Here is a 26,731-nt window from a genome sequence, read left to right as displayed (position 1 = left end):
ATAGTGAAACCCCCATCTCTTCTAAAGTACTAAATAAATAAATAAATAAATAAATAAATAAATAAATATTAGACAGTGTGTTGGTGTGTGCCTGTAATCCCAGCTTCTCAGTAGGCTGAGGCAGGAGAATTGAGTGAACCCAAACCCAGGAGGTGGAGGTGGCAGTGAGCCAAGATTGCACCATTGCATTCTAGGCTGGGCAAAAGTGAGAGACTCCATTTAAAAAAAAAAAATAGATTATTTGCTAAGCAGAAACAGAAGTAGATGCCAAAAGACAGTGAAATAGAATATTTTAAGTGCTTAAAGAAAAAAATGCTAGCCAAAAATCTATATTGAGCATACTATCCTTTCAAAAGATCAAAAGATCCACAAGGTAAAATAAAGACATCCCAGATAAACACTGATAGCAGCCTGTTTCACAAGAAATATTACAGAAAATCATTTAAAATATGAGAAAGTGACACTAGATGACAAATCAAGTCCACCCAAAGATCATTGATAAAGGTAATTAATTATATACATAAATATAAAGCACTGAAATTATTGTTCTCTCTTTTTTGCTATAACTGATTTTTAAAAATTGTATAAACAATAATTATAAAACATTTGTTTATATTCCAAAGGATTAGAATAAGAATTCAGGATCACACTCATGCAATTTTCAAGAATCTGAAAAAGGGAGAGTGAAGAGCTCCCTCTGTCCTACATCAACACCCAGATTCATTTTATGAGGTTTCCTATAAATAACAGACCCCCCTTAACATGTCAGATAAATCTAGCTGTCACCATATCACTTAAGAATAAGAATTAATGCAAAGAGAAGCTATCAAGTTATTATTTTCTCTATGATACACTGAGAATATGCTCTACTATAAAAGTCTCATGTGCACATTCAAGAAAATATTAAAAAAAATTTTTTAACATGTTAGAAACATAATAATATATAAATGCCCAATAAGCACATGAAAAGATACTCAACAAATTTAATCAGTAGAAAAATAGAAGCCATAATTAGATATTATTTTACATCCACTAGAATGATTACAATCTAAAATTCCGAGAATGCCAAGTGTTAGTGAAATCAACCCAACCATCCCATAGAACTGATGTTTTGGGTTTCTTTTGAATAAATGTGGAAATTAACCCTTTTGGTCTTGATACTTCAGAAAGTTACATGTGTCTTACCTGACTTCCTTTCTCAGGAAACCAACCATCAGGCCTATCAGATAGTATCAAGGAACTGAAACCAGATTACCACAACTGAACATTGAGACATCAGAGCCCTGATGTCTCCTTGTGCTGGGATTACAGGTGTGAGCCACTGCACCAGGATGCAGATAATCTTATGATGTTTCCCTTGCATATGAAGATTTTACTTTTCTCCAGATTTCATTTATCTTTTCTTTTTCTAATTTTTTTTTTTTTTAGTTATTTGACTTATAACACAACTATGATGTGTTTATGTTTAGTTGGTGGTATTTTTTTTTCTTTAAGACAGAGTCTTGCTCTATTGCCAGGCTGGAGTGCAGTGGCACGATCTTGACTTATTGCAACCTCTACCTCCCGAGTTCCAATGATTCTCCTGCCTCCTTGCCCAAGTGACTACTTGCTTCCTGTTGATCAACTTGTCTTCTTTATCCCTCCCTAATTGCTGTTTTCCTGAATGTGGTGACACTTCTTCCCTGCTACATAAACCCCTAATTTTAGTCAGTCGGGGAGATGGAGTTGAGACTGATCTCCCAACTCCTTGGCCTCAGAATATAATTAAAGCCATCTTCCCTGTCAATACTTATCTCACTGATTGGCTTTCTCTGCAGGATATAACACCTATGGTTTCAGTCACAAGTTTTGGTTGTCTTATGAGGAATACTTTGCTCCTGACTTGGCTGCTGTGGATTTAGATTCCTAGAAGTACCTGTAAGGAGTTTCCTTCCCATTTTTGACTTGAGCTGAGTTCCAGTCTTTGGTCCCACTGCTGCCAGTTCCAGCTGTACTCCTGATTACCTACAAACAACAGCCTTTAAAATTTGACATCTACATCTAGATAGGTGAGTGCAGATTTTGGACCCAGATAGCAGGATCTCTCCTCTCAATTTTGTCAATTTTTCCAGAAATTTCCATTTGTATGTTGAACAAGCCCAATTGACTGAGAAAGAGAAACACCTTGACTATTTTAATTTGGACATTCTTGGTGGCTTGTGTGTAATTCTTGTAAGTGTGTCTGGGCAAGTGGGTATCTTCTGTGGGTTTTAGACAGAGGGATTGGTTCTTCTCAATTTGGGAAATGCCAAAGGAATTTTTATTTTCAAGTCAATCAAGCACAACAGATGGAGAAAGGAAGCACCCCTACTGTTTCAGTTTGGACACTCGGGTTTTGTTGGTTGCTGTGGTAGTTGGAATATGTTTTGGGGATCGTTTGCATGTTTGTGTCAATATAGTAATGGGAAATCAGAATTTGATAAACTAGTAATCTATTGTAATGCTGTTTTGCCCCAATATTCTTTGAAGTCTGGAGAAGTTTTGCCTATCCATGGGTCTCATTTTGCTGTTAAATAGGAAGTTGGAATGGATTTCCATGTGTCCAGGATTTTATGCTACTGTTCTAAGCAAGGGCTAATCTGGTTAGTATGTGATGTTCTGTGGTACTGTTTGGTCCCATTGTTCTTGGGGAGGTTTGACCTTTAAACATAAGAGCACCATAGAAACTACTATACCAAAAATTTTGGCTCACAGCTTTCATTGAAGTACCTCTTGGGGTAAACAAAGTTTGGTCATGTGAACATGTTCACAAACTGGTGAGTTTGTGTTGCTATTTTATGGCTAGAATTCCAAGGTAAAATCCACTGGATCTTTGTATGTGTGTTTATGTGTCTGGATGGTAGGCATTGTGTTCACAGGGTGTACCAAATTGGCTGATAAATAGAAAAGCACTCATAAATAAGTTCAAGCAAGTTTTAAGTTCACATGACTTAAGTAATATTTAATACACAAGCTGGCTTTAAAATTTTTGGTAAGATAAAAATAGAAAGGTATTAGAAATGTTATAATACATTTTTGCCTGAGTTTATGTTTATCTCTGCTAGATATTTTGATGTGTCAGGGTTAGGCATAGAAGGTTACAAAACTATAAACCCAGTGAAAATAAAATGATCTTAGTTTGTGTACCTTCTTTGACGAATGAGACTAAATTAATGTTGTTAGGTTAATAAAAACAATGAATCTTCTGAGTTATCAGCAAAAACATCTATGCATTTAACTGTAATGTTTTGACTTAGTTGAGCACTTGATGTTCACTAGCTATTAAAAAACGGTTAAGAAGAAAATAATTATAAAGGATAACTTGCTGTGCCTAATATTTCTGTTTTCAGAAGTAAACATTTAAAGTCAAAGAACTGAGTGCATACAATGTTTTTGATGTTTATTGGATGCCTGGGTCATTGCCAATTAAGAAAGGATACAATATGGAAAAATATTTTTCTAAAAATTATGGAATTATTTTCATTGATAAAATATTAATATCTGGTAGACAGTTTCAAATTACTTGCTTCCTAGTTTTCATTAAAATTTACAGTTATTAAGAATAAGAATTATAGTTAATATATAATTATATATATAAGATGCACCAAAGAGGATGTGTCCTTATTGATGAAAATAACAATTTTATCTAATTCAGAAATTATCTAAAAGTGAATTCAAATCACGGAACAGGTTATTTATAAAATAAGGTAGAAATGAAACCACTAATTAGAGGAGAAAGATGTGAAGAAAGTTATGTATATGAAGATGTGTTTTTGGTAAGGAAGGTTATAAAGAAAATAAAATAATATTGTATGAGAAAGGATTTTGTATGGTAAATGCTTGTCCTAAAGTCAAATGACTGTTTTTTTTTTTTAATAAAAAGAAAATTTATGACAAAATAGAAAGTCCAAGCATGTCATAGATGGACTATGTAAGTCATATGTAGTTTGTTTTTCTGTTTCTGTATATGTATATCTTTGTGCAACAGAGAAAATAAAAACTTGACTCAATTTAAATATCAAAATATTCTATAAAACCTGATAGGAAATTGGAAGAATTTGGCTAATTAACATTGTTAATAGTTAAAGCTCTTAGGCTTGATGAAGGCAAAATAAAAAATATTGTAAAGAAATACATCAACAATTTGGCAATTCTTTTTTTAATACAGCTAAGTTAAGTATGAAGCCAGATTTAGTATGGAGCCAAATTTAACATACATGCTTGCATGGATTCACACTGTATTTGCTATTCTAGCTAGATAGAATTAGCACTAAAGTACTTACTCGTCATGTACTAAAGTGAATTTCTTAACTTCACAAAATTTATACTGGTATTAGTAAACTTAAAGACATCAATTTGTATATCAGGAACAAAATATTTATCATATGTGTTTCTTAGGAACTAGGTAACATTGCTGCCTCCAAGGTAAACTGAGTAAGAGAAAAATTGGGTTTAGATTCCCATTTAATTTTTAATGCTTATAATTTGTATTTGTTTGTTATTTGTTCCCCTCTGAGTTTTTCATATTTATATATTATATAATATATATTTTATATATATAATATATTATTTGTGTGTTATATATTATATATTATAATATATATTATAGATAGAAGGCTTAGTTTCAAAAGGGTAAATATTTTATTTTATCAGTTGAGCTAAATAAACAATTATTTTATAGTGACTTGTGATCCTCTTTTGTGATTTCAAGTGTCTTAAAACTTTGATATTTGACAAGATTTCCAAGAGCAAATATTCAAGTTCTAAAATCAGCCTTTTTGACCTCAAACTAACTTTTTTTGGATACTGAATTCCCTGAAGTTCAGGAAAGATATTTTGGGTTTATTAGCATGTTAGAGTTACAAAGGAAGCATTGTCAAACCTGAGGTGGTGTTTAACTTCCTCCTTTGGGTTATATTTATATAGATATGTTATTAGCATATGTTTCAGGATTGTATGAGTTTCCTAAAATTCTGATAGTTTGTAAGGTACATTGTCAGCAATAATTATGATTATAATGTAAAATTGTTATATGCTACAGAAATACCCAGATTTTCTTGTCAATTGTGTCTTTAACTACATCTATCCCAAGACATTTTTCATCCACAATTGTTGTGTTGCTTTGATCCTTCTCAAAAATTAACATAATCTTGAATACAGGTGTCTGATAACTTCAGAATTTGTACCATTGGATTAAAGATAAAACTTTTAGGTGCTTATTGAAAGGCTGATTTGTTCATAAAGATTACCAACTCAATATGAAGTAGAGTAGGAATTTATTTCATGGACTAAAATAATGGAGGACTAAAATACATTTTTATGGCTTTTTTGTTTAAAACATTACTGATTCTTCAGAATCTGGAGAATTTTTTTTGCCTTTGGAGCTATTTATAGCCTTTAAAAATTGAGTAGAGTATATCCTTGTAAACAATTTGAGGCATATTTCTCTCTCACTGCCTAATTTATGCAGAATTCTTAAACTATTTGTGAATGTTTTTAATTCATGGCAATGTTGTTGGTTATATATGTTCAATAAGAATCTTTTCTTTTAAAAAGGGACACATTTGGAAGAACTTATTATTTTATTAGGACTTTGACTGAAATGGCCTTGTGAGAGATTTTAGCAAACCCAATTTTGGAGAGCCTTACGAACAATGAATCTTTCTATATTTTGTATGGGTAAACAGGCCAAGTATATGGGACCGAAGCTTATTTTTAGGTAGGTTGGTCCTACTGTGATTTGTCTTTGATCGACATAGGGGACTGGAAAGAGAAAAAAAGTGTTTCAGAAGAAAACTATAGTGTTTGATTAGCCTTTGACCCCTGGGTAGTCATGTGGTCACTGATGGTATGGAGCTGCCCATAATGCCCCTCCTCAGCATGAAGTAGCCAGGAAGATTGATAAACAGATTCCCCATGATTGAGAATTGATAAATGAAAATGGGGGAGAGTACTGAAACTGACCAAATTTTCTCATATAACTGATGTTTTGAGTTTCTTTTGAATAAGCATAGAAATTGACCCTTCCAATCTTGAAACCTTAGAAAGGTACATGTGTCTTATCTTAGTTTATTTCTCAGGAAACCAACCATCAGGCCTCCCATATTACTACATCTGGACAATGAGCAATCCAGACCCCTCACCCATCATGTTTGTCTATGTGACCACTTCCTTTCTGTTGAGCAACTTTTCTTCCTTACCCCTTCCTAAAACCTGTTTTGCTGAATGCAGTTACACTTCTTCCCTGCTATATAAACCCATAATTTTAGTCAATCATGGAGATGGATTTGAGACTGATCTCCCATTTCCTTGGCTACAGCACACAATTAAAGCCTTTTTCCCTGGAAATACTCACTGTCTCAGTGATTGGCCTTTTTCTGTTCAGTGAGCAGCAGACCTAGACTGAACTCCTGTAGCTTCAGTAATATTAGTGATGATTTGGAGAAAATGGAGTCATCATATTGATTGCTATGCTATTACATAATAGCTATGTAAAACACTGTAGGCATTTAAAAAAAGATTTTTAAACAATTTAATATTATATTATTATATAAAATATTAATACTGTCATACAACCTAGTAATCTCTACTCCTAAGATCCTACATGAGTAAATTCAAAACATATTTCTGTACAATAATGTGTATGCCTCCAGAATCAGAACAGGAACAGAGACTTATATTATGCAAGAAACCCAGGGCCAGACAATACTCTTGAATTCTATCTCTGTTCCATCACTATTTGGTTGTTAGTGTTGCCAGATTTATAAATTTCATTAATGTAAGAGCACTGGAGTCCAGAAGATATTTCTAAATAACCACATTTATTGAACATTAGTTATTTCATTAAAATATCATTTTTAAATTTGTGTAAATTTGTTTAAATTATTAAATAACTTCATAAGAAACATGTATTTTAATACTTTAAGAATTTGGTATTAACCACTCCTGAAATTTGGATTCCTGATTAGTATATTTTAAATACTAATTATTGTATAAGTTAACAATAGTATAAGCATGTATCATACCCTTTGTATAAAGTATTTTGTAGTAAATTATTACACAGAAGCATGTAATTGTATGCACTATGAAAGTATCCCATATTTATAAATTGATATTTAATTACATTTAATATGATAATTCAGGGACCAAAGTAAAACATCCTATCCATCTTCATTTTCCCCCAGAACAAGCTGTCTTAATGACCTTGTACTTGACTTTGGTGAAATTATGGCCTTGAACACTCTTTAAAATGGTTTATAGAATGGATCTGAAATATAAGAGTGAGAGTCTGGAGTTCAGGGAGAGAATGATAAGCACTTCAAATTCAGCACTGCTATCAATAATCCATATTCTCTCTCTCTCCTCTGAACCATTTCTCACAAATATCCCCAACCCCTCCCCCTCCACATGCAGAGTATCTCATTACATGGTCAAAGGATTACTAAAATGAGGTTTCTACTCCATGTTTACAAGTTTAATTTTTAGATTGTAGCTTACAAATCATATTATCTCCCTGATCCACAAGGAAATGTTTTAAATGTGAAAATAATTACTACTACAGTAAGTTGTAAACAGAAGCTTGAAATAAGACAGTATTTAAAAGTCTAATATATACAGTTGTGAGTTATTTTTATATATATATATGTATATGTGTGTGTGTGTGTGTGTGTATGCATGACTAGACTTACATTTGCCAAACAACAATTTAAAGTACAAGGCCATCACTTGATAAAACTAAAATATTATATTTTTGAAAAAGTGCTGTCCCAGCACGTCCAATAATTTTGTCCAGCCTATTTTTAACTGAAAATTGGAAATCATAATATTAGCTGTTCAAATCAGGAATTGCATAAAATGCTTGTTTGTTTTGCTATGAAAATATTTAAAACCATGAAAAATGTTTGAAACAAGTTCAATTGTGTTTATTCATTATTCTTCTGAGTCTGTTGGGCTCACAAGTGATTTTGAACAGTAGTTGTGGGGATATTTCAAGATCAGGTTTGTTCTTTGATGATTGTGCCTTTGTACATAGCCCACTTCCTAAAGAAGAAGTTTATATTAGTAGGCCAGATGAAATTAAAGTAACACAGTAAAAGATGAGCTGTTTTGAGGGGAGATTGAAAGAAAACTCTGAGCTTAATTAAAATCTTCTCAGAAATAAACAATAAAGAAGGGAAAAGGTTTTAATAGCTATATCATATTGATTTGCAAATCATTATACAAAATTTATAACAGATATTTAATGATACAAAAATTAATATTTATATAAAAATAAGTATAAATTTCAGCTGAGAATAGACCTGTTAACTACTAATTAAAAAAAAAAAAAAAAAACAGGTCATGAGAGAGAAGGTTCAAAATGGCCTGTTAGAGACTTTGGAAACCAGTTCTTTTCAAAAAATGAACCAAAATTACAAAATAGATGATCATAACTTGAAATAGAATATCAAGAAGAGAATACTAAAACTCAGCAGAAAACTCCTGGGGAAAAACAAAGGCACAGAAAAAGAAGTAAGTAAGACGCAAAATCAGCTGACAAATTGGCTAGGAAACCAGAGGGACTTGGCATTGTGTGGAAGAGGTAAGTGGGAGTGTTTTGGCTCCCCACATCCCTGCTGCAGACTTCTAGTGTCCAAACTGTGAGATAGCCTCCTCTGCCATTTTGAATCCTGACTCTAGTGTGGGTTGTGATTTGGAAACTTCTTGAGGGCATTACAAACAGATTGCAAACACATGGTGGGTTGCTCACCCTCCCCCCAGCTGCATGCAGCTGCAGTGGGGCACTATTGGAGGGGGCAAAAATTGGGGGACTATATTCTTCTTAGGGAACATCAATCCTTCTGTTTACAAATATCAGGATCACCCACTGATATCTCCTACTACCCACTCAGAGGATTGTGTTGGCACAGTGCTAGTTAGTTCCAAAGGAGCTGCAGCATTCCTAGTAACGTGGCCCTCAGGGAGTACTACCCCTATTGAAGGGAAACTACAGTAAACCAACGGATAGACCCTGAAACAAAGGAAACCAAGGCACATGCTTTCCAGTGCCAAATAACTCCCTATTTGTTGCTGTGAGAGGTGACTCTGCATCCAACGGGGACAAAAACTCTGTGCTTGGGTATAAAGGAGAGGCATGAAATCCCATCCCACCAACCTCTGTGCTAAAGCCCAGGCATGTAGAGAAGAACATTTATACTTCCTCCACACACTGCTGCAAATACAGCCACTACTGCTGTCACAAGAAATTGGCACAAGTGATTCAGAGATCATCCTATCTGGAGCTGTGAATTATGACTCTAACCCCACTCTAGGGGTGTTGCCTCTGGGCCTGTACTTATGCAAAGGGTGGGGCTCTCCCCATTTCTGCACAGAGCTGCAATGTTTTTGCCAAAGACAGCTAGAGAGCAATGTTGTTTGGGGAAATGGGGACAGACTCCATGCTGAAGCCACTACCAGGTGACACAGAGGTTTGGTGCTGAGCTGCAGAGCTAGTGTCCCCTATGACTCTTAGCTACATTGCATCCTAGAAGTAAACACTAATGTCTAACTGAACTGAATGTCCTGAATGCTGACCCATTGCATGGGACACCAGAGGGTTTACCTTGGTAAATAAAGATCAAATATTAACCCTGGTGCTAACACAACAATCAGCTCTTACATGCAAATGCCACCTGCTGGCCTGGAGGTCAACCTATACAATCTAATATAAAATTTGTTGACAAAAATGCACAGCCCTTGGGGACAAGATAAGTTTCTCATGACTTATCCCCTCAGCTTTTCAGAAGGTCATAAGCCTACTCACTTGCTCAGTCCACTACTACTACAATCAGCACTTGAGAAAAGCACCACACTAAGCCTATCTATAACCAAGGGAATTATACAGACTCTATGCCAGTGAACAAACTCAGAAGCAAATCCAAGTAGCCCTTCTCAACATACATTATAGTCACATTCTATAGATACAAGGAAAAAAAGTCTTATTGAAATGAAATGAAATTCCAGATACAAAGAAACCAATATACAGATTATTGAAATAGAAAGTCAACAACAAGAATAACAGCAACAACCACACAAACCTTAATCTTCAATTGGACTTAAGGTCAAATGTAGTTAACATAATTACAGAAGATATTACCCATAATCTCAGAATACACATTCTTCTCATCATCACATAAAACATTCTCCAAGATAGACAATATATTAGGCCACAAAATAAGTCTCAAAGCATTTTTAAAAATCTCAAATAACATCAAGCATCTTTACAGACCACAGTACAATAAAGTTATAAATCAATATCAACAGGAACTCTTGAAACTACACAAATACCTGAAAATAACACCATATATTCTTGATAAATCTTTGGGTCAATGAAAAACATTAAGATGGAAGTAACACAGTTTATGAAAAAAAAAAAAGATGAAGATTGAGATACAGCATATCAAAACATCTGGGATATAGTAAAAGCAGTGCTGAGAGGGAATTTTATATTGTTAAATGCCTACATCAAAAAAAAAAATAGAAAGGTCACAAAATTTCTCTTCAAATTTTGCACCTCACAGAAATAGAAAAATAAGAAAAAAAAAAAAGAACAGAAACACAGCTGAGAAGAAAATAATTAACAAGGGCCGGTCACTGTGGCTCACGCCTGTAACCCCAGCCATTTTGGGAAGCCGAGGCAGGTGGATCACGAGGTCAGGAGATCCAGCCCATCCTGGCTAACACTGTGAAACCCCATCTCTACGAAAAATAGAAAAAAATTAGCCGGACATGGTGGTGGGAACTGTAGTCCCAGCTACTCAGGAGGCTGAGGCAGGAGAAGGATGGGAATGCGGGACATGGAGCTTGCAGTGAGCCAAGATTGCGCCACTGCACTCCAGCCTGGACGACAGAGCGAGACTCTGTCTTGAAAATAAATAACAACAACAACAACAACAACAACAACAACAACAATAATAATAACAATAATAATTAACAAAGACTAGAGCATAACTAAATGAAAGTGTAAAAAGATACAAAGAATTAAGGACACAAAAAGTTAGTGTTTTGGGAAGACAAACAAAATTGATAAATCACTAGCTATACTTAGCAAGAAGAGGAAAGAGAAGATTCAAATAAACATTATCAGAAATGAAAAAGATGATATTACAACAACTGATACCACAGAAATACAAAAGATCTTCAGATATCTCTATGAACAGCTACAACAATAAGCTACAAAACCTATAGGATATGATTAAATTCCTGGAAACATACAACCTCTCAAGATTAAATCAGGAAGAAATAGAAATCCTGAACAGACCAATAATGAGTAGCGAGATTGAATCAGTAATACAAAATCTCACAGGGGGGAAAAAATCCCAGAACCAGATAAATTTGCAGCTGTATTCTACCAAACCTACAAAGAACTGGCATCAGTTCTTTTTTTCTAGACTGCTTTGGCTGTTCTAGATCTTTTGTGCTTTCACACAAATTTTAGGATTGTATTTTTTTATTTCTGAAGTAATGTCATTGGAATACCAATAGAGATTGTAATAAATCTATAGATGACTTTAAGTGGTATGGATGTTTTAGCAATATTAATTCTTCCCCTCCAGGAGAACTGATATTTTCCCATTTATTTACATATTTTTTCAATTTCCTTTACTAATAATTAATGGAGTTTAGAGTACTGTTTTTTTTACCTCTTTTGTTAAATTTATTCTTTATTTTATATTTTGTAGCTATTGTAAATGGGATTATTTTCTTGATTTTTTTCAGATAATTTGCTGTTAGTATATATTAGTGCTACTGATTTTTGTATGTTGATTTTGAATCCTGCAACTATTCTAAATTTGCTTACTGTTTTTAACAGTTTTGTTGTTTAGTCATAAGGGTTTTCTACATATAAGAGTCTGTCATCTACAATTAGGGACAATTGAACTGCTTTCCCAATTGCACACCTTTTATTTACTTTTTCTGTCCTAATTGTTCTAAGTAGGACTTGCAGTACCCAGTTGAATAGAAGTATGGAAAGTACACTTTTATGTTTTGTGCCTGATCTTAGAGGAAAAGCTTTCAACTTTTCCTCATTGAGTGTAATAATATTATCTATGGGTTTAGCATATATTGCCTTTTTTATATTGAGGTACTTTCCTTTTATACCTAATTTGTTTGGAATTTTTATCATGAAGATATGCTGACTTTTATCAAATGCTTTCGCTGTATCTACTCAGATAATTATGTGGTTATGTTCCTCATTCCCTTAATGTAATGTATTACATTTAGTGATTTGTACATAGAGAGAGCCATCAGGCCCTAGGCATTTCTTTGATGGGTGACTTTTTATTACGAATTCAGTCTTTTTCTTCACAGTTACTGATATGTTCGAATTTTCTTTTTCTTCAAAATTAAATCTTGGTAAGTTGTATTTCTATAGGAACTTATGCATTTCTTCAAGGTTGTCCAATTTTTGGCATATAATTATTCATAATAATCTCTTATGTTCCTTTTTATTGCTGTTGTATTGGTTGTAATGTTTTTCATTTCATTTCTGATTTCTAAATTTGACTTTCATTTTTTTTCAGTCCAGATAAAGGTTTGTAGACTTTATCTTAAAATAAACTCAGTGACATTGGTCTTTTCTATTTGTAAAAAATTTCCATGTCATTTATTTCTGCTCAGATCTTTATTATTTCCTTTCTTGTACTAAATTTGTGATGAGTGTAATATTAGGCTATTTAAGTGAAATCTTTTTTGAAGTACACTCTTACTACTGTAAACTTTCATGTTAGAACCGTTTTTGCTGCATCCCTTAAGATTTGGCATGTTGTGTGTTTATGTTTGTGTGTTTGAAGATATTTTTAAATTTCCCTTTTAATTTCTTCTTACCCATTTGTTGTTCAGGAGCATGTTTTTTAAATTTCCATGTATTTGTGATTTTTCCAAAATTCATCCTGGTAATGATTAGTAGTTTCATTCCATTGTTGTTGGAAACAATACTTGATATGATTTCCATTTTTACAAATCTATTTAGACATGTTTTGTAGACCAGCAGGTGTTCTAACCTGGAGAATGTTCCATGTGCACTTGAGGAGAATATTAGTCTGCTGCTATTGGTGTGGATGTTGTGTATATATCTTTTAGGTTCTAATGGTATCAAGTGTAGTTTAAGTTTAATGTTTTCTCAATCATTTTCTGACTGGACAATCTGTCTATTGCTGAAAGTGGGTTATTGAATACTCTATTATTATTGCATTATACTCTAGATCTTCCTTCTTATCTGTTAATGTTTACTTTATATATTTATGTGTTCCAATGTTGGGTGCATATATAGTTAGAAGTGATACACTCTCTTGATGAATTTGCTCTTATATCATTATATATTTTTTCTCTTTAAGTTTTAAACTTAAAGTATTTTTAATCTGATATAAATATAGCTGAGGGGGCGAAATGCTGATTAGAAGTAACTGTGGTCTGTAGCATTCATGAAGAGGAATGAAAGGGGTGAGTTAATACAGCATCTGCAACTGAAGTATCTTGGTACATACATTGGGACAGATCAGGAAAACAACTGAATCCACAGAGATTGAAGAAAAGTAGGATGGGGTGATGCCCCACTGGGGAGCCACCTAGAGTCAAAGGAACCCCAACCCCCAGCTAAGGGAAGCGGTGAGTCATTGTGTCACCTCAGGTATCCATGCTTTTCCCACAGATCTTTGTACCTATGGATCAGGAGATCAATTTGTGAGTCCATGCCACCGGGGCCTTAGGTCCAGCACACAGAGCTGTGTAGAGTTTTGGCAGAGCTGTTGCTTAGGCACACATAGAGACCCAGGAGCTTTACATACTTTGGCCTAGGGATCCCCAACAAATGTGTCTGCAACTCAGGCAAGGTGAGAGGTCCACACATACCAGTAGGAAGGCGGCTGAATCCAGGGAGCCAAGAAGCAACTTTCTGAGAGCCCCACTTGCACAGCACCTGACAAGATGAGACCTACTGGCTTGGAATTCCAACCATCCATCAGCAACAACAGGTTGGAGCCTGCCTGAGATGGGATGGAACCCCTGGGTCAGGGGTCGGGCCACCATCTCTGCTGCAGGACTCCCTATTGCCTGTGTTCTACAGATAGAGCTCTAATCTCTTCCTGTGATACAGTGCCCAGGAGAGGAAAGGACTACCACCTTGGTTGATCGAATGACTTATCCATTCCAATCTGTGGGTTTTAGGGAGTCCTAGCTGACAGGGGCAAAGGTGGTTCTTCAGCACAACATGGCTGTCTTATCAAGGTGTGGCCAGACTGTTTCTTTAAGTGAGACACAGATCCACTCCTTCTCATGGGGCAGTTTCTCCCAGCAAGGGCTTCAAGCCACCCTTGTCAATATTCTATGGCCTACAGAGCTCTAATTTCTACCTGGGATGGATTTCCCGGGGGGGGGGGGGGGGGTTGGGGGGAAGGGCGGCTGTCACTTGGCTGCTCTGGCTTCTCAGCCAGTCTGTGGGCCTTGGAGAGCCCAAACAGATTGGGGGCAGAAGAGATCCCCAACACAGTAGAGCTACTCTACCAAAAAGCAGCCAAACTGCTTCTCTAAGTGAATCCCTAATATTGCTCCTTCTGAATGGGTGAGATCTCCCAATCACGGTTTCAAGCCACCTCCTACAGGTGCACTGGTCCCAGCAACAAATCAGTACCACCCTGGGATGAAGCATCCAGAGGAAGGGGTGAACTTCCATCTTCGCTGTTTCACAGGCTTCACTGCTGATATCTCCAGGTACAGGAAAATCTGAGGCAACTAGGGTCTGGAGCAAGCCCCCAGCAAACAGCAGCAGCTTTACAGAAGTGGGGCCGGACTGTTAAAAGAAAAGCAGATAAACAAAAAACAACAACAACATCAACAAAACAATCCAACAAAAACCCATTCAAAGGTCAGCAACGTCAAAGATTGAAGGGAGATAAGCCCTCAAAGATGAGAAAGAATCAATGGAAAAATGCTGAAAACTGAAAAAGCCAGAGTGCCCCTTTTTTTTCTCCAAATGATTGCAACAGTTCTCCAGCAAGAGCTCAGAACTGAGCTGAGGCTGAGATGGCTGAAATAACATAAGTAGGCTTTAGAATGTGGATAAAAACGAACTTTGCTGAGCTAAAGGAACATTTTGTAACTGAAGGCAAAGAAGCTAAGAATCATGATATAACAATACAGAAACTGAGAGCCAAAATTGTTAATTTAGAGAAACAAAACCAACCAACTTGATAGAGCTGAGAAACACATTATAAGAACTTCACTATGCAATCACAAGTATTAATAGCATAATAGGCCAATTGGGGGAAAGATTCTCAGAGCTTGAAGACTGTCTTTATGAAATAAGAAAGACGTACAAGAATAGAGAAAAAATAATTAAAATAAATGAACAAAAGCTCTAAGAAATATGGAATTTTGTAAAGAAACAGAGCCTATGACTAATTGTAGTACCTGAAAAGGATGGGGAGAGTGGAAACAATTTGATAAATATAATTCAGGATATAATCCAGGAGAACTTCTTCAACCTAACAAGAAAGGCCAGGAAATGCAGAGAACCCCAGTAAGATACTCCACGAGAAGATCTTTCACAAGACAAATAGTCATCAGATTCTCCAAGGTCGAAATGAAAGACAAAATGTTAAGGGAAGCCAGAGAGAAAGGCCAGGACACCTACAAAGGAAAGCCCATCAGACTAAGAGTGAACATCTCAGCAAAAACTCAACAAATCAGAAGAGAATGGGGGTCAGTATTCAACATTCTTAAGGAAAAGAATTTTCAACCCAGATTTTCATATCTTGCCAAACTAAGCTTAATATGTGAAGGAGAAATAAGATCCTTTCCAGACAAACAAATGCTGAGGGAATTAATTATCACCAGACCTGCCATGAAAGAGTTCCTGGAAGAAGCACTAAATATTGAAGGAGAAATACCATTACCAACCACTACAAAAAACACACTGAAGTACATGGACCAGTATCATTATAAAGCAGCTACATAAACAAGTCTGCAAAATAGCCAGCTAACATCATGATGGCAGGATCAAATACACAGTTAACAATACTAACCTTAAATGTAAATTGGCTAAATGTCCCAATTAAAAGGCACAGAATGACAAGTGGGATAAAGAACCAAGACCTATTGCTATACTGTCTACAAGAGACCCATCTCACATGCCAAGAAACATATAGACTCAAAATAAATGGATGGAGGAAATTTACCAAGCAAATGGAAAACAGAAGAAAGCAGGGGTTGCAATCCTGGTTTCTGAAAAAACAGACTTCAAGCCAGCAAAGATCAAAGAAAGATAAATATATAATGGTAAAGTATTCAATTCAACAATAACAGCTAACTATCCTAAATATATATGCACCCAATACAGGAGCACCCAGATTCATAAATCAAATTCTTAGAGACCTTCAAAGAAAATTAGTTTCCCACAAAATAATAGTGGGAGACTTTTACACTCTGCTGACAATATTAGACAAATCATGGTGAAAGAAAATGAACCATGATATTCAGGACCTGAACTCAGCTCCAGATCAAGTGGACCTGACAGATATATACAGAGTTCTCCACCCCAAAGCAAAATGATATACATTATTTTCTTTCCCTCATGGAACTTACTCTAAAATTGATCACATCATTGGAAAGTAAAACACTACTCAGCAAATGCAAAATAACTGAAATAATAACAGTTTCTTAGACCACAGCACAATCAGATTAGAACTCAAGATTAAGAAATTCACTTAAAATCATAAAACTGCGTGGAAATTGAACAATCTACTACTGAAAGACATTTGCATAAATAATGAAATTAAGGCAGAAATCAAGAAGTTATTTGAAACTAATGAGAACAAACATACAATATACCAGAGTCTCTGGGACACAGCTAAAGCAGTATTAAGAGGGAAATTTATAACACTAAATGTCCACATCCAAAAACTAGAAAGATCTCAAATAGACAACCTAAGATCACAACTAAAAGAACTGGAGAACCAAGAGCAAACAAACCCCAAAGCTAACAGAAGACAAGAAATAACCAAAATTAGACCTAAATTGAAGGAGACAGAAACACAAAAAAAACCATCAAAACAGAAACAAATTCAGGAGGTTGTTTTTCAAAAAATTTTAAAAAGACCAGTAGCTAGACTAATAAAGAAGAAAAGAGGGAAGATTCAAATAAACACAATCAGAAATGATAAGGGAGCATTACCACTCACCCTACAGAAATACAAACAACCATCAGAAAATACTATAAACACCTCTGTGCACACAAACTAGAAAATATAAAAGAAATGGATAAATTCCTGGACATATACACCCTCCCAAGACTGAACTAGGAAGAAATGGAATCCCTGAATAAACTGATACTGAGTTCTGATAATGAGGCTGTAAAATAGCCTAACAACCAAAAAAAAACCTTAGGACCAGACAGAGTCACAGCTGAATTCTACCAGAGGTACAAATAAGAGCTCATGCCATTTCTACTGAAACTATTTCAAAAAAAATGAAAAGGAGGGACTTCTCCTTAACTCATTCTATGAGTCTAGCATCATCCTGATGAAGAAAAAGCCTGCCAGAGATAAAAGAAAAAAAAAGAAAACTTTAGGCCAATACCTTTGGTTAACATCGATGCAAAAATCCTCAACAAAATACTAACAAATTGAATCCAGCAGCACATCAAAAAGCTTATCCACCAGGATCAAGTAGGCTTCATCTCCAGGATGCAAGGTTGGTTCAACATATGTAAATCAATAAATGTGATTAATCACATAAACAGAACTAAAGAGAAAACCACATGATTATTTCAATGGATGCAGTGGTGAATTTTATAAAATTCAACATCCCTTCATGTTAAAAGCTTTCAATAAACTAGGTATTGAAAGAAAATACTTCAAAATAATGAGAGCCATATATAAAAACCCATAACTAATATCATACAGACTGGGCAAAAGCTGAAAGTATTCTCCTTGGAACCCTGCACAAGAAAAGGATGCCCTCTTTCACCACTCTTACTCAACATGATGTTGAAAGTTCTGGCAAGACCAATCAGACAGGAGAAGAAAATAAATTCAAATAGAAAGAGAGGAAGTCAACTATCTTTGTTTGCTGATGACATATTATAGCTAGAAAATCCCATCATCTCAGGCCAAAAGTTTCTTAAACTGGTAAATGACTTCAGCATTCTCAGGATACAAAATCAATGTGCAAAAATTGCTAGCATTGGCTGGGCATGGTGGCTTATGCCTGTAATCCCAGCACTTTGGGAGGCCGAGGTGGGTGAATTACCTGAGGTCAGGAGTTTGAGACCAGCCTGGCTAACATGGTGAAACCCCATCTCTACTAAAAAAATTACAAAAATTAGCTGGGTGTGGTGGCACACGCCTGTAATCCCAGCTACTCAGGAGACTGAGGGAGGAGAATTGCTTGAGCCCAGGAGGCGGAGGTTGCAGTGAGCCAAGATTGTGCCGCTGCACTCCAGCCTGGCTGAGAGAGTGAGACTCTGTCTCAAAAAAAAAAAAAAAAAAAAAAAAAAAAATGACTGAGTGCAGTGGCTCACGCTTGTAATCCCAGTTCCTTGAGAGGCTGAGACGGGCAGATCACAAGGTCAGGAGATCGAGACCACCCTGGCTAACACGGTGAAATCCCATCTCTACCAAAAATACAAAAAATTAGCTGGGAGTGGTGGTAGGCTCCTGTAATCCCAGCTACTTGGGAGGCTGAGGCTGGAGAATGGCATGAACCCAGGAGGTGGAGCTTGCAGTGAGCCGAGATCACCCACTGCACTCCAGCCTGGGCAGCAGAGCCAGACTCCATCTCAAAAAAAAAAAAAAAAAAAAAAAAAAAAATTACTAGCATTTCTATACACCAACAACAGGCAAGCAGAGAGCCAAAGCATGAATGAACTATCATTCACAATTGCCACCACACACACACACACACACACACACACACACACACACACACACATACCAAGGAATACAGCTAAGGAGGGAAGTGAGGGACTTCTACAAGGAGAATAACAAACAACTGCTAAAATAGATTAGAGATGACACAAGCAAATGGGAAAACATTCCATGCTCATGAATAAGAAGAATCAATATTGTGAAAAGACCATACTGCCCAAAGCAATTTAGAGATTTAATGCTATTTGCATTAAACTACCATTGACATTCTTCACAGAATTAGAAGAACCTATTTTAAAATTTATAAGGAACCAAAAAAGAGCCTGAATAGCCAAGACAATCCTAAGCAAAAAGAACAAAGCTAACACCAGCCATTTCCTAACTATACTACAGGGCTGCAGTAACCAAAACAATTAATACTGGCACAAGAACAGACAGTAGACCAATGGAACAAAACGGAAAACCCAGAAATAAGATCACACACCTACAGTAATCTGATCTTCAAAAATCTCGAAAAAAACAAACAATAGGGAAAGGATTCCCTGCTAAATAAATAGTACTGGGAGAACTGGCTAGCCATTGGAAAAAAATTGAAATAGGAACCCTTCTTTACACCATATACAAATATCAACTCAAGATGGATTAAAAACTTAAATGTAAAACCCAAAAGTATAAAAAACCTAGAGAAAATCTACACAATGCCATTCAGCACATAGTCACAGGCAAAGATGATAAATTATGAGAAAATTGCCAAAAGCAACGGAAACCAAAGCAAAATTGACAAAGAGAATTTAATTAAATTAAAGAACTTCTGCACAGCAAAAGTAACTACCAGTAGAGTTAACAGACAACCTACAGAATGAGAGAAAATTTTAGCAATCTATCCGTCTAACCAAGGTCTAATATCCAGCATGTATAAGGAACTTAAACAAATTTACAAGAAAAAAAAAACCCATTAAAAAGTGGGAACAGAAAATGAACAGACACTTTTCAAAAGAAGACATATATGTGACCAGCAACATATGAAAAAAAAAAAAATGAAACATATGAAAAAAAGTCACTGATCTTTAGAGAAATGCAAATCAAAACCAAAATCAGATACCATCTCACATCACTTACAATGGCTATGACAAAAAGTCAAAAAACAACAGACATTGGCAAGGTTGTCGGGAACAAGCAAACAACTTTTACACTGTTAGTGGGAGTGTAAATTAGTTCAACCATTGTGGAAGACAGTGTGGCAGTTCCTCAAGGACGTAGAGGCAGAAGTATCATTTTACCAGCAATCCCAATACTGATTATATACCCAAAGGAATATAAATTATTCTATTTTAAAGATACATGCACACTTATGTTCATTGCAGTACTATTTACAATAGGAAAGACATAGAATCAACCTAAATCCCCATCAATGATAGACTGGATGAAGAAAATTTTGTACATACACAGTATGCAATACTATACAGCAGTGAAAAGGACCAAGGTTATGTTTCTTGCAGAGACATGGATGCAGCTAGAAGCCATTATCCTCAACACACTAACACAGAAACAGAAAAACAAATAACGCGAGTTAGCGCTTATAAGTGGGAGATGAATGATGAGAACAGATGGACACATAAGGGATATTTTCATACTGATATAAAGATACTATTTGAGATTGGGTAATTTATAAAGAAAGAAGGTTTGACTCGCAGTTCTGCATAGCTGAGAGGCTTCAGGAGACTTACAATCATGGTGGAAGGTGAAAGAGAAACATGGCACGTCTGACCATATTGCCAGGAAGGAGAAAGAGTGCATGGGAAATGCCAGACCCCTATCAAACAACTAGGTCTTGTGAGAACTCTCTAGCTATGACGAGGAGAGCATGGCGGGGAATGCCTCTATGACACAGTTACCTCCCACCATGTCTCTTCGTTCACACGCGGGGTTACAATTCAAGATGCGATGAGATTCGGGTAGGGACACACAGCCAAACCATATCATTCTGCCTCTGGCCTCTCCCATATCTCGGTGTTTTGTTTTTGTTTGTTTTGTTGTTTTGTTTTGTTTTGTTTTCTGAGACAGAGTCTCGCTCAGTCACCCAGGCTAGAGTGCAGTGGCGCGATCTCAGCTCACTGCAAGCTCCGCCTTCCAGGTTCATTCCATTCTCCTTCCTCAGCCTCCCGAGTAGCTGGGACTACAGGCACCCATCACCACGCCTGACTAATTTTTTGTATTTTTAGTAGAGAGGGGGTTTCACTATGTTAGCCAGGATGGTCTCGATCTCCTGACCTCATGATCTAATCGCCTCAGCCTCCCAAAGTGCTGGGATTACAGGCTTGAGCCACTGAGCCCGGCCATGTGTTTGTTTTTAACATTTCAAAACCTATTATGACTTCCCAACAGTTCCCCAGATTCTTAACTCATTCCAGCATTAACTGATATTTAATATGAGTCCAAGTTTAAAGTATCATCTGAGACAAGGCGTGTCATTTTCTGCTATGATCCTGTAAAATCAAAAGCAAGTTAGTTACTTCCAAGATACAATGGAGCTATAGGCATTGGGTAAAATGTTCCTGATCTGAATGGGAGAAGTTGGCCAAAAAGAGGAATAACAGGCCCTATGCAAGTCTGAAACCTGACTGGGTAGTCATTGTAACTTAAAGCTCCAAAATCTCCTTTGACCTCTTGTCTCACATTCAGGGCATGCTGATTCAAGGAAGGAGCTCCCACAGCCTTGGGAAGCTCCACCCATGTGACTCTGCAGAGTAAAGCCCCACTGGCTGTTTTCAGGGGCTGGTGTTGAGTTCCTATGGCTTTTTCAGGTGCTCAGGGCATGCTGTAGATGAATCTACTATTCTGAGATCTGGAGGATGGTGGCCCTCTTCTCACAGCTTCGCTATGCAGTGTCCCAGTGAGAACTCTGTGTGGGGGCTCCAACCCCATATTTTCCTTCTGCACTTCCCTAACAGAGGTTCTCTATGAGGGCTCTGACCCTGCAACAGATTTCTACCTGGACATCCAGTCATTTCCATACATCCTGTGACATCGAGGCAGAGGCTATCAAAGCTCACCTCTTGTCTTCTGAGCACCCATAGTCCCAACATCACATGGAAGCCATCAAGAGTTGAGGCTTGCACCCTCTGAAGCAATGGCCTGAACTGTACCGTGGTCCTTTTTAGCCAAGGCTAGAGCTTGATCAGCCGGATGCAGGGCAACAAGTCCTGAAGCTACATGGAGAATTGGGGCCCTGGGTCCAGTCCACAAAGCCATTTTTCCTTTGTAGGCCTCCAGGCCTGTGATGGGAGGGACTGCCATGAAGGTCTCTGATATGCCCTGGAGATATTTCCCCCACCATCTTGGCTAGTGTCATTCAGCTCCTCATTTCTTATGTGAATTTCTGCAGCTGGCTTGAATTTCTCCCCAGAACATGGGTTTTTCTTTTCTACCACATGGTCAGCCTGCAAATTTTCCAATCTTTTATGCTCTGCTTCTTTTTAAATATAAGTTCCAATTTTAAACCATCTCTTTGTGAATGCATATAACTGAATACTTTTAGAATAAGTCAGGTCACATCTTGCAAGCTTTGCTGCTTAGAAATGTCTTTCATCAGATAACTCAAATTATCTCTCTCAAGTTTAAAGTTTCACAGATCTATAGAGTGGGGGTAAAATGCTAAAGCATAGAATAAGTGACCTTTTCTTTAGTTCCCAATAAGTTCCTCATCTTCATCTGAGACCACCTCAGCCAGGACTTCATTGTCCCTATTACTAACAGCATTTTGGTTACAATCATTCAAGAAATTTCTAGGATGCTCCAAAGTTTCAAACATTTTCCTATCTTCTAAGTCCTCCAAACTGTTCCAACCTCTTTACATTACCAAGTTCTTAAGTCACTTCCACATAATCATGTTATCTTTATAGCTGTACCCCACTCTTGGTACCAGTTCTCTGTATTAGTCTGCTTTCATTCTGCCTTAAAGATACTGCCTGAGACTGGGTAATTTATAAAAAAAGAAAATTTTATTGACTCACAGTTTCAAATGGCTGGGAGGCCTCAGGAAACTTACAGTCATGGCAGAAGGCAAAGAGGAAGCAAGGCATATCTTACATCGTGGCAGGAGAGAGAGAGTAGCTGAAGGGGAAATGTGAAACAGTAATCCAACAACTGGGTCTCATGAGAACGCATGAGAACGCCCTCACTATCATGAGAGCAGCATGGGGAAAGCTGCTCCTATGATCTAATCACCTCCCACCAGGTCCCACCCTTGACAGGTGTGGATTACAATTTGGGATGAGATTTGGGTGGGGACACAGAGCCAAACTTTATTGGGAGGAAACAACACACAATCTGGGGACTGTCGTAGATGGGGTGCTGGAGGAGGGAGAGCATCAGGAAGAATAGCTAATGGATGCTGGGCTTAACGCTAGGTGATGGAACAATGTGTGCAGCAAACCACTGTGGTACAGCTTTACCTATGTAACAAACCTGCACATCCTACACATGTATCCCTGAAATTAAAATAAAAGTTGAAAATATATAAAAAATATAGCTACTCTTACTGTCTTTGCTTTCATTTGCATAAAATATCTCTTTTTCGTTCTTTCACTTTCATTCTTCATGTGTCCTAAATGTAAAGTGAGTCTCTTAGGAACAGCATATATTTCAGCCTTCTTTTTTTAATTATCTTTTTTTTTTATTTTAAAAAGACATTTTTATAAAAAGTGTTGAAATTAAGTCCCTATTACAACAACAAAAAAAACCTTTTGTATTGTATTTCTATTTAGGTTTGAATTACATTCATGAAGTACTAAGAAAAATTATGCTCACAAAATCAACTAAGTAAATAAATAAATATGCAAATTAAATAAATAAACATACCAAATAGATATAATGATTAAAACAATGGGAATGCACAGTGATTCCTCTCTCCTACAATTTTACAAAAACGATTTTGAGGTGGGAAGATGAAGCTGGCTTATCTAAGAGGTTTCTCACTGCAATCGCATGCATCCTCATAAAAGCAAAGCACAGGCAGAATTGAACACACATGGAGGAGAAGTTAATGCGAAGACAGAACATAGAGAGATTTGAAGATCCTGGCCTGGAAGATTACCATGAAGCCAAAGAATGCCTGTGGACACCGGAAACTGGAAAAACCATGCAATGAATTTCTCTCATAAATCATCAGAAAGATGACAGTCCTGCTGTGCATTGCTCTTAGAAAAACATATGTGATTACAAAGATTTTACAATATAAGGTAACATTCATGGTTCCAGGTAGAAGTATGTAAGATATCTTTACTGAAGTCATTTTTTACCCTACCACACAGTTCATAATATTCAGAGTAGTGTCACCTTTCTTGCTGTTAGTGGTAATCCAAAATTACACATATTAGTAAAAATGTTTTGTCTTTCTTACTGTTCAGACAAAGAAACTGTAAATATAATACAAATATATTATTTTTACATCACGGTTGATCATTCTGTGTGCACTTTGAAAGTTTTGCAGACTGGCTTATCTTTAAATGAGGGGATAGGGAAGAGTTATATAATGCAAATATAATATTAATGTCTCTTAATAGTTTTCTCTTAAATTTGTATGTGGTCACAAGGAAGATGATATGAGCACAATATTCCCTATTATAGAAAGCATTCTACAAAATGATACATTTATTTTAAAAATTATGAGAATGAATGCATCTTTACAAATTTTGCATTTTACTTTCTGCTCTTTAATCTCCATGCCACGCAAAATAAAATAATGTTACGTTATATCTTACTCAAATCCATTCTTTTTTCAGTTGAATTTTTAATTCTCAGTGATTAATATTTATTCTCTTTGGCTGCTATATTTGATCTTTAAAATTGTATTTGAATACATTTCAGTTACTTTTGAAGTTAGTATTCAGAAGAACAAAAGCCAATGAAAAAGTTTTTCTCATTGGTTGCAAAGCACCAAATCCAGTAACTCTTTACCTTTTCATTTCTGTAGGGTTCAATCTAGGATATAGATGGGAGGAAAAGGCTCTTTCACTTTGTCAGTCTAAGTTAAGGCTTATCTATTGTTGAGTAAACTCTATGAACTATGTTCTAGGCTGAAATAACCCTAGAGTGCTATTTCTTGATGCATGTTTAGCCATTGCGTATTTGTTTTTTATTTTCCTTATTTTTTTTTTTTGTGGTTTGTTTATACCTAAAAGTTTTGTGCTCACAAAAGACACAATTTTTTTGACATTTTAAAAGTCTGTATCTTTTAGGAATGTAAAATGGGAGTTAATACAATTTCCTAAACCCATTTGACATAGTGATCAATTGATTAATAAATGTTTGAAGCAGGTTTAATATAGAAGTTCCCCAAAATAAATAAACTCTTTTATGGCATAAGGCTGTACCTCTAACAATGGGTCATGATACTGACCTAGAAAAGACTGAAGAATATAAATCATTCCATGAATACTGCTTATCTTTCTTTGAAAAAGAAAACTTGCAGTGATGTATCATTCTCACCTTCAAATATGGCAAAAAAACAAACAAACAAACAAACAAAAAAATGCTCCTAAGTATAGCCAAGTATAGCATTATTGTAAAAGAAAGATTTACTTATTGAAGATCACAATAAAATGAGTGAATTCATATATAAACCTAAAACTTCTAGAGTTCTATGATTAATAGTAATATATTTAAGCAAATAAGTGATAATCTGATAGAGAAAATCCATAAGCTTTAGAGTGATATATTTTTTCAAATTATAATAATTTGATATTCCTTCACACTATTTAATCCATCTGCAACTTTTCTCATCTCAGTTCATGGTAACTCGAGCCATACAGATGCTCAGGCTGATACACACAGAATTATTCTTGATGTCCTTTCACAATACATTAAAATGCTGCTTGCAATCTATGTGCAATCTGACCATGTTCCACCACCTCACCTGATCAAAGTCAAACAAATGCTTTTGTTTTTAGCCAAAGTCTTGATTTTTCTATGTTTGCCTTTTTGTCCACTGTACATCAGTAGACTAATCCATTTAAATGTCAGTTTGATAATTTCTATCCTCTGTTGAAACCTTATAGTGGATCCCCTTTCTCAATAAAAATGAAGTCCTTAAAATAACAAAATTATCTACTTATCTGGCTTCCTGAAAACTCTGAGATAATATATCCTACTGCTCTCCCAGTTGAACACAACTCTTAAGTCACATAACTTCTATAGACTTTCTCCAACATGTCGGACAAGTGTCACCTTTATTCTAATTGTACTCTGTCAGGAATGCAATTCTCCAAAATAAATGCTAAACCATTTATCCCATAGATCCCATAGCTTTCAAATTTACTTTGTTATTTTATTAATACATTCACCAGGGAGGCTTATGCTGAGCAGCCTATTTGAAGCTAAACCTGACTCCTGCTTCAATCTCCCAGCTGAGAAGTAAATATTGAAGTATGAACCAGTATCTTATTATTTTTAAAGGCTAAATAATATACCATGCAGTTACATATAATGTTTTTATCCATTCATCAGTTGATAGACATTTGGTTTGTTTTCATCTTTTGGCTATTGTGAACATTGGTTGTGGAAGTTGTATATACATGTATTTGCTTGAGTATGTGTTTTCAATTTGGGGAGTTGTATATGTCAAAGTGGAATTGCTGCATCATACATAATTATCTGTTCACCTTTTTTGAAACAAACTCCTTTTTGCTTTTCTTAATTGCTAAACAATTTTACATTCCCAACAGTAATGTACAAAGTTTGTAATTTCTCTGCATCCTTGCCAACACTTGTTAAATTCTGGGCTTTTGTATATTTATTTATATTTTATTAAT

The sequence above is a fragment of the Rhinopithecus roxellana genome, chromosome 6 (genome assembly GCF_007565055.1).
Source record: "Rhinopithecus roxellana isolate Shanxi Qingling chromosome 6, ASM756505v1, whole genome shotgun sequence".
NCBI lineage: Eukaryota > Metazoa > Chordata > Mammalia > Primates > Cercopithecidae > Rhinopithecus > Rhinopithecus roxellana.
This window is presented reverse-complemented; position numbering follows the sequence as displayed.